This window comes from Mesocricetus auratus, unplaced genomic scaffold (genome assembly GCF_017639785.1).
Source record: "Mesocricetus auratus isolate SY011 unplaced genomic scaffold, BCM_Maur_2.0 Super-Scaffold_6730, whole genome shotgun sequence".
Taxonomy (NCBI): domain Eukaryota; kingdom Metazoa; phylum Chordata; class Mammalia; order Rodentia; family Cricetidae; genus Mesocricetus; species Mesocricetus auratus.
Window position 1 is genome coordinate 40776696 of NW_024429184.1, and position 6000 is coordinate 40782695.

General features: G+C 44.4%; 1 long non-coding RNA gene across 1 annotated transcript in view; it reads right to left on the reverse strand.

Annotated features, from left to right (window-relative positions):
* LOC110340149 overlaps nt 1-5695 on the reverse strand; it is a 177922-nt gene extending 172227 nt beyond the window's left edge. Inside the window, exon 1 of the long non-coding RNA XR_002381921.1 lies at nt 5597-5695. This is a non-coding gene — a long non-coding RNA (uncharacterized LOC110340149). The remainder of the gene's footprint in view (nt 1-5596) is intronic.
* Nucleotides 5696-6000: the final 305 nt, after the last annotated feature.

A 6000-nucleotide genomic window follows, 5' to 3' on the forward strand; every position in this document is an offset into this window, starting at 1 on the left:
AACTTTCAGCACCAGATTATCTAAAGGAGAGAGACAGAGACAGCTGGACAGAGAGAGACAGAGAAACAGAGAAGTCACAGACACTATGGTAGAAGACAGGGTGGAGAAGAGAGATTTAAAAGTCCAACCAATATTAGACACATCACTGAGAAGATCTGCAGTCTAACCAGATAGGAATCTTGATGTATAATCATTTAGATGCAGGGAAAAAATCCTTTCTTCTCAGCATGGGCTAGAGCAGTGACCAGGATCCATTTTGCAAGGCCGCTGTCAGCTCTGTGGCCATGGTTCTAAAATTACCTCTGTGCATGGTCCACTCTGGGGATCCAAGGCAAGTGACAAAGGACCATACCCTGAGACCATGTCTGCAGAGTACCCCAAGTTAGAGGGGAAAACTTTGAATCAGAACCACACAGTGTTCTGTATGGTTGAAATCTTGTCTGAACCATAGACTGAGACTCATTAGCTCCAAGAAGATAGGAAAGCAACCATGAGATCTTAAAAGAGCTAAAGTCTAAGCTACACCACTGAAAGCGGGTTGACAGCTCTACCAGTTGGCACCTAGAGACAGAAAACTTAGCCCACAAACCATACCCCTGGCTATAGAGCAAACAGCACAGGAAGCAAATCCCCACAAAGGTTCCACTCTCATCAGAAGACACCACCCAAATAACCAAAGAAGAAAAGCATAGAAACAGACTGTGCACCTGAAGCCACAGAATACATGGACTTCTTCCACTAAATTCACTCTGCTGTGCTGTGGAATAATGTCTTTGTACAAGACTTGTAACTAGGATTGGTTTGATAAAGGGCTAAATGGCCAATAGCAAGGCAGCTAGAGGATAGGTGGGATTTGAAGACAAAAAAGAGCATAGGGAAGAAGGAAGACAGAGTCGCCACCCAGATGCAGAGTCAGCAGGAGATGAGCATGCCATGTTGAAAAAAGGTGCTGCCACATGGTAGAGTGTAGATTTTTTTTAAAGTATTAATTTAAGATGTAAGAGTCAGTCAGTAACAAGCCTAAACTATGGACTTAAATAAAAACAAGTCTCTGTGTGCTTATTTGGGAGCTGGCTGGTGGGACAAAGCTGACTGGCAGAACAGAAACCCCTGTCTACACTTCTGTATAGTGTGGGATTGCTCTCTCAGTTTTTCTGTTGCCTGTTTGATTATTGGTATGTAAAAATTCCTCTGTCTTTTACATGCTGGTTTTTGTGTCCTGCAACCATAATATCTTAAGTCTGTGATGTCTCACCACTCAAAAGCAATTTAGCATCCCAGAAGCTTAGCGTCTACTAGCCACTGAGATAGGTTTTGTTTTATTTGCTCTTCCTATTGCTGTAATGAGCTACTCTAACAAAAGCAATGTAAGGAATAAGATTTATTTTGACTCACAGTAACTGGGGTGTAGAGTCAATTGTGATGGCAGCAGGTAGGAAAGTCAGGTGTCAGAGGCTGGATGGTCACATTGTATCTGTACTCAGAGAGCAGAGTGAACACCATGGGCCCTGGCTAAGGCCCACCCAGGCATTGGCTTCCTCCAGACAGGTTCCCTCTCAAAGGTTCTGCAACCTTTCCAGACAGTTCTGCCAGCTGTGAAACAAGTGTAAATCACATGTGCCTGTGAACAACGTTTAACATTTAAACCACAGCTGCCATAATGCTCATAAAGTAGGGGCTTTGCTATGACTGTGAAATGGAAATGGAAATCCTGTCATCCACTGGAAAATTGTTCCAAAATATCACGAATTTTATCTCATGATATAAAAATCTGAAAAATATTTAGGTAGATGAAAATCTTCATACATTGTAAAATAACAAAAAAAATGCTTTTCTTTTTCTCTAATATCAGTGAGTCACTCATCACAAAAGCTGAGGTTAATTCTTCTCTTCTTTGGAGACTTTCAGGGGGGAAAGTTAAAAGCAGTAAAACTGACTTGGAAATAAGGAAAATGAAGTGTCATGCAACCGGGGCAGGTGACAGGCTAAGTGCCCATGCTCACTCTCTATCCTGGGAACAGAGGGTTTTATCTCTTGAGGCTCTGAAAGTTTACAACTATATCTATGTTTTTCCTTTTTTTCTATAACTCTCCTGAGGAGAGCAGAAGCCACGTGGCCATTCTCTTTATCCAACAGACACTTTTGACCAGCATCAGAGAGAAAGAGAGGTGTAAGAACCCAGTAAAAAGTCTATCTGAAGCACTCAGCAGAATTTCTGAACCCTTAGTCTATTTTATTAAGTATTCATTCAGAATTATAATAGCTTTGAACAAAAAAGTATGTATTCGGCCTGTGAGTAAGCATTTGGGTGAATCTCTGTGGGGAAAACTCCATCCCCTCGCCGTGAAGCAGCAGGAAGCTTGAGTAGGACAGGGGGACCACCTCCCAGCATGGTACATGCAGAAGCCTGGCAAGGGATTGCTGGCTGATAGCTATGATCCAAGAGCCTTGGTTCTTCTCCACGGAGACCTCTCCATGGGATACTTGGAATTCATCACAACATAACAATCATAGTCTCTAGCTAGGAGAAAGAATTTCTGAAGATTCATTGAGAAGTGAACTATCCAGGAGACACTATGGAATTGACCTGGTAGTCTGCTGGGTTTTAGACACTCAAAAAACAAAAAAGAAAAAAAAACAACACTATACTCTCAATCTGTTCATGTGAACCCGCATACATGTGTGGGAGCCTGTGTGGAAGGGTATGCATGCCCCATCCTGAGGATCATACTGGCAAGGAGAGCACTTTCCAACTATCACCCCAGACCCTCCAGCCACAGTTTAAAAAGTTCTTTCCATTAATGCACGTGCGCGCGCGCGTGCGCGCGCGCGCACACACACACACACACACACACACACACACTCACACACACACACACTTTTTTTTTTAAAGGACAGTAGAAAAACCATTGGCTGGTTATTCCAATTAACGCATCTTCTTCCACTGGCAAAGGCCTAGTTTCATTTGAAATAACCTTCTCTATGAGCCCCATACATAAGGAAAAGTGGGTATAGTCCTGTGTCCAGGGAGTACATTACAGTTGCTTTGAATCGGTAACAGTTGTCCTTACCTGGGAATGAACAGACATATGACCTATGTCGGCCTCACTCCCCTTACCTGTGAATGGACAGATACGTGACTTCTGCCTAGGCAAGAAAATGTGAGAGGAAACACCCTGGAATATTTCAGGAAAGCACTGTCCTAACAGACAGAAAAAGAACAGTCACTAAACAGTATGCACAGAGACAACACAGCTGTACCACACCCAGGAGCAGAGCCAGTCTCTGGCAGGGGGTCTGCCTTTTCATGTCTTCTCAACATGTCTTCCCAGGTTATGTACTAGACATAAAAATCAGAGATATTTGGACTAATTAGCTTTTGAAATTCAAAATAATCATATTAACACCATCACAGCCTAGGAAGGATTTATTGTTATTTTGAATCATTAGCTTCTGCCCTGTTATTCAAATTATAAGTAACCATGATAGATCCTAAGACACAGTATGCACAGATCTGCAGTTACTCATGCAATCTCCATTTGTGAATTTATCTACTAACTAACCTTATCCCTAACCCCTAAATCCAGGCCGTGGCCATTTGAAAGATGCACATGTATAAATTCAGTGAAACTGTGAGTCACTTGTCATGCAGCCTCCCAGCTGAAGTAAAACAAGAGCACACTCAGCCCTGTCTCAGTTCTTATATTGTGAACCAGAATCTTTTGGCAGCATGTTTGCAGCCCATGATTTGAATTTTCGGTGTTCTTTGCATTTAAAACGGCCCCCAAGGGCTAGGGAGGCAGCTCATTGGATAAAATTAGAAGAACCTGAGCTCAACTGCCTCAAACCGTATAACACAATCATCTTTAATCCAGAGCTGCGTGTGCTTCCAGAATGCCTAGGAGCCCTTAGTGGCCTGAAATCATGGCCAGATGATGCAAGGTGGTTCACCTCTATGTCTAATCACCATTAGCAAGTCACAGCATGTTACAGTGAGAGGCTCACCCTTCACAGTCAGAGATATTACAAGAAAGCTTTTCCAAAAGCAGAGTGTTCTCATAAAGCGCCTATTTTCAGCCCAGACCTGGCTGCTGTCCCCAGTTTCCCCATGCCCAGAGCACACCTTTGCTAACATGTCACTCTGACCTGGAGTCTCCTCTCCACCCTATGAGACAGGGCAGGTTTCTTTCCAAACACAGCATTTGAGTTCAGATTCAATGTCCCCTCTCTGTGCTCTGAGCCAGGGGTCCATTACACTTTCCATGTAGAGCCTGAACAATAGCCCCAACCCTAACGTGGCATATTTTTTCCCAAGTGGTGACATCTTGTGTTGCCATCATTGAAGTCAAGAGCACTGAATCCTACACTGATTTAACCAGTACAGGCTACTTCCACCACTGCCAGAACTTGGCCAGGACCCTAAGAGAAGGGAGCATGGCTCTGTCCTCTGCAAGAAGAAGGGAATTTAGACTCTCCTGGGACTTGTCCTTATAAGCTGGACAATGTGTGACCAGGAGAGTGGTCCATGCTCCTAACTTAGGTGATCTTCTCTAAAAGGCTAACCTCCTCATATAATAGCCCCCAAATGTCTTCCAATTCCTTACATGTTTCAAATTGGTCTCAATGTTTGCTGTACCATCTAAACCTTAGGAAAGCTTTCAGTGAACTGACAATCAGTGAGTATTTTTCAGCCATAGCATTCAGTGACTTACTGCCAACCTGCCCTTCTCTTTGCTTCCAAACTTCCCCTTCCTCTCCTTCTCTGCTCTACTCAGTCTCAGGTGCCAAGGCTTTGTCTTCTTCTCCGAATCATTCTTGGAGTCATGAACACCTGGACCTGAGCTCTCCCCCTGCTCTTCACGTTATACTCACGCTCAAATCAGCCCCGCTCCACGTGCAGCTTCACTTAGCTTGTATTAATAAACCCCTCATTTATTTGAGCCACTCGGACTTTCCTGAGCATTGTGAATAGAATGTTTTCGTAACACTGTACACCAGGCACCAATCATATTCTTTACATGTTTGGATCTCCTAGAAACTTTAAATCCCCGCTTTACAGATAAAGAAGCACAGTGGTACTCAACAATCAAAGCAGGAGGTGAAAGCCAGCCTGGGATGCTGTGATAACGAGATCCTGATTCGAGAAAGAGGAAAAGTGAAAAGTAATCTAAGAGACAAAAAGAGACTAACTCCCAAATTCACACAACAGTTTGCCATGTGGGCTCCAGAAGTCACACAAGACCTGAATTTTAGTTTAGTTGCTTATTAAAATTCTTATTTAATGCCCATGAAACTCAATCTGTCTCCTCAAATCCAGTCTTCCTCCCCTGTCTGGGGAATGTCACCATCACTCTCCATGATCATTCAGTTGCTGTCCCAGTTACATGTCCAAACCACCGCCAAGTCCAAACCAGCCCACCACAAAGCTCCTCACAAATATGACCCTCCCCACCTCTGTACGCATACACACAAGCTCCCCTCCCCCACCTTGCACACACAAGCTCCCTGCCCTGTGCACTCTCACACACACACAAGCTCCCTGCCCTGTGCACTCTCACTCACAGGCTCCTCCCCTCCCCCAGGGATGTGCACTCACACACAAGCCAGGCCATCCTGGGGCTGGACGTCTGTGCAGTCTTCCCGAAGGGCATCTGCAGGAACGAGACCCTACCTCCCCACTCTCTACCACTTAAAGCAGTGACTTTAAAGCTCAGATCTGGTCATGTCACATCATTTACGAGTTCCCAGTCCCTAGAGAAGCAGGCACACAGTCTTCCTAGGGCTTCCAGAGTCTGTTTTCCCTCAGCACTCTGTCCTGGCCCTAATCTTACTTCCTCACATGTGAAACACCCTCCCCTCAATTTGTCTTCTCCCTAACCCCTACCACTTAGTTGACTTTTATTCCTACCCCAGAGCATCCTCTGAATGTTTTACTCTGCCAGGAAGCCATTGGCGACCTCATAAGTTACTCAAACATCAGCCTTCCTCATAATAGCATAA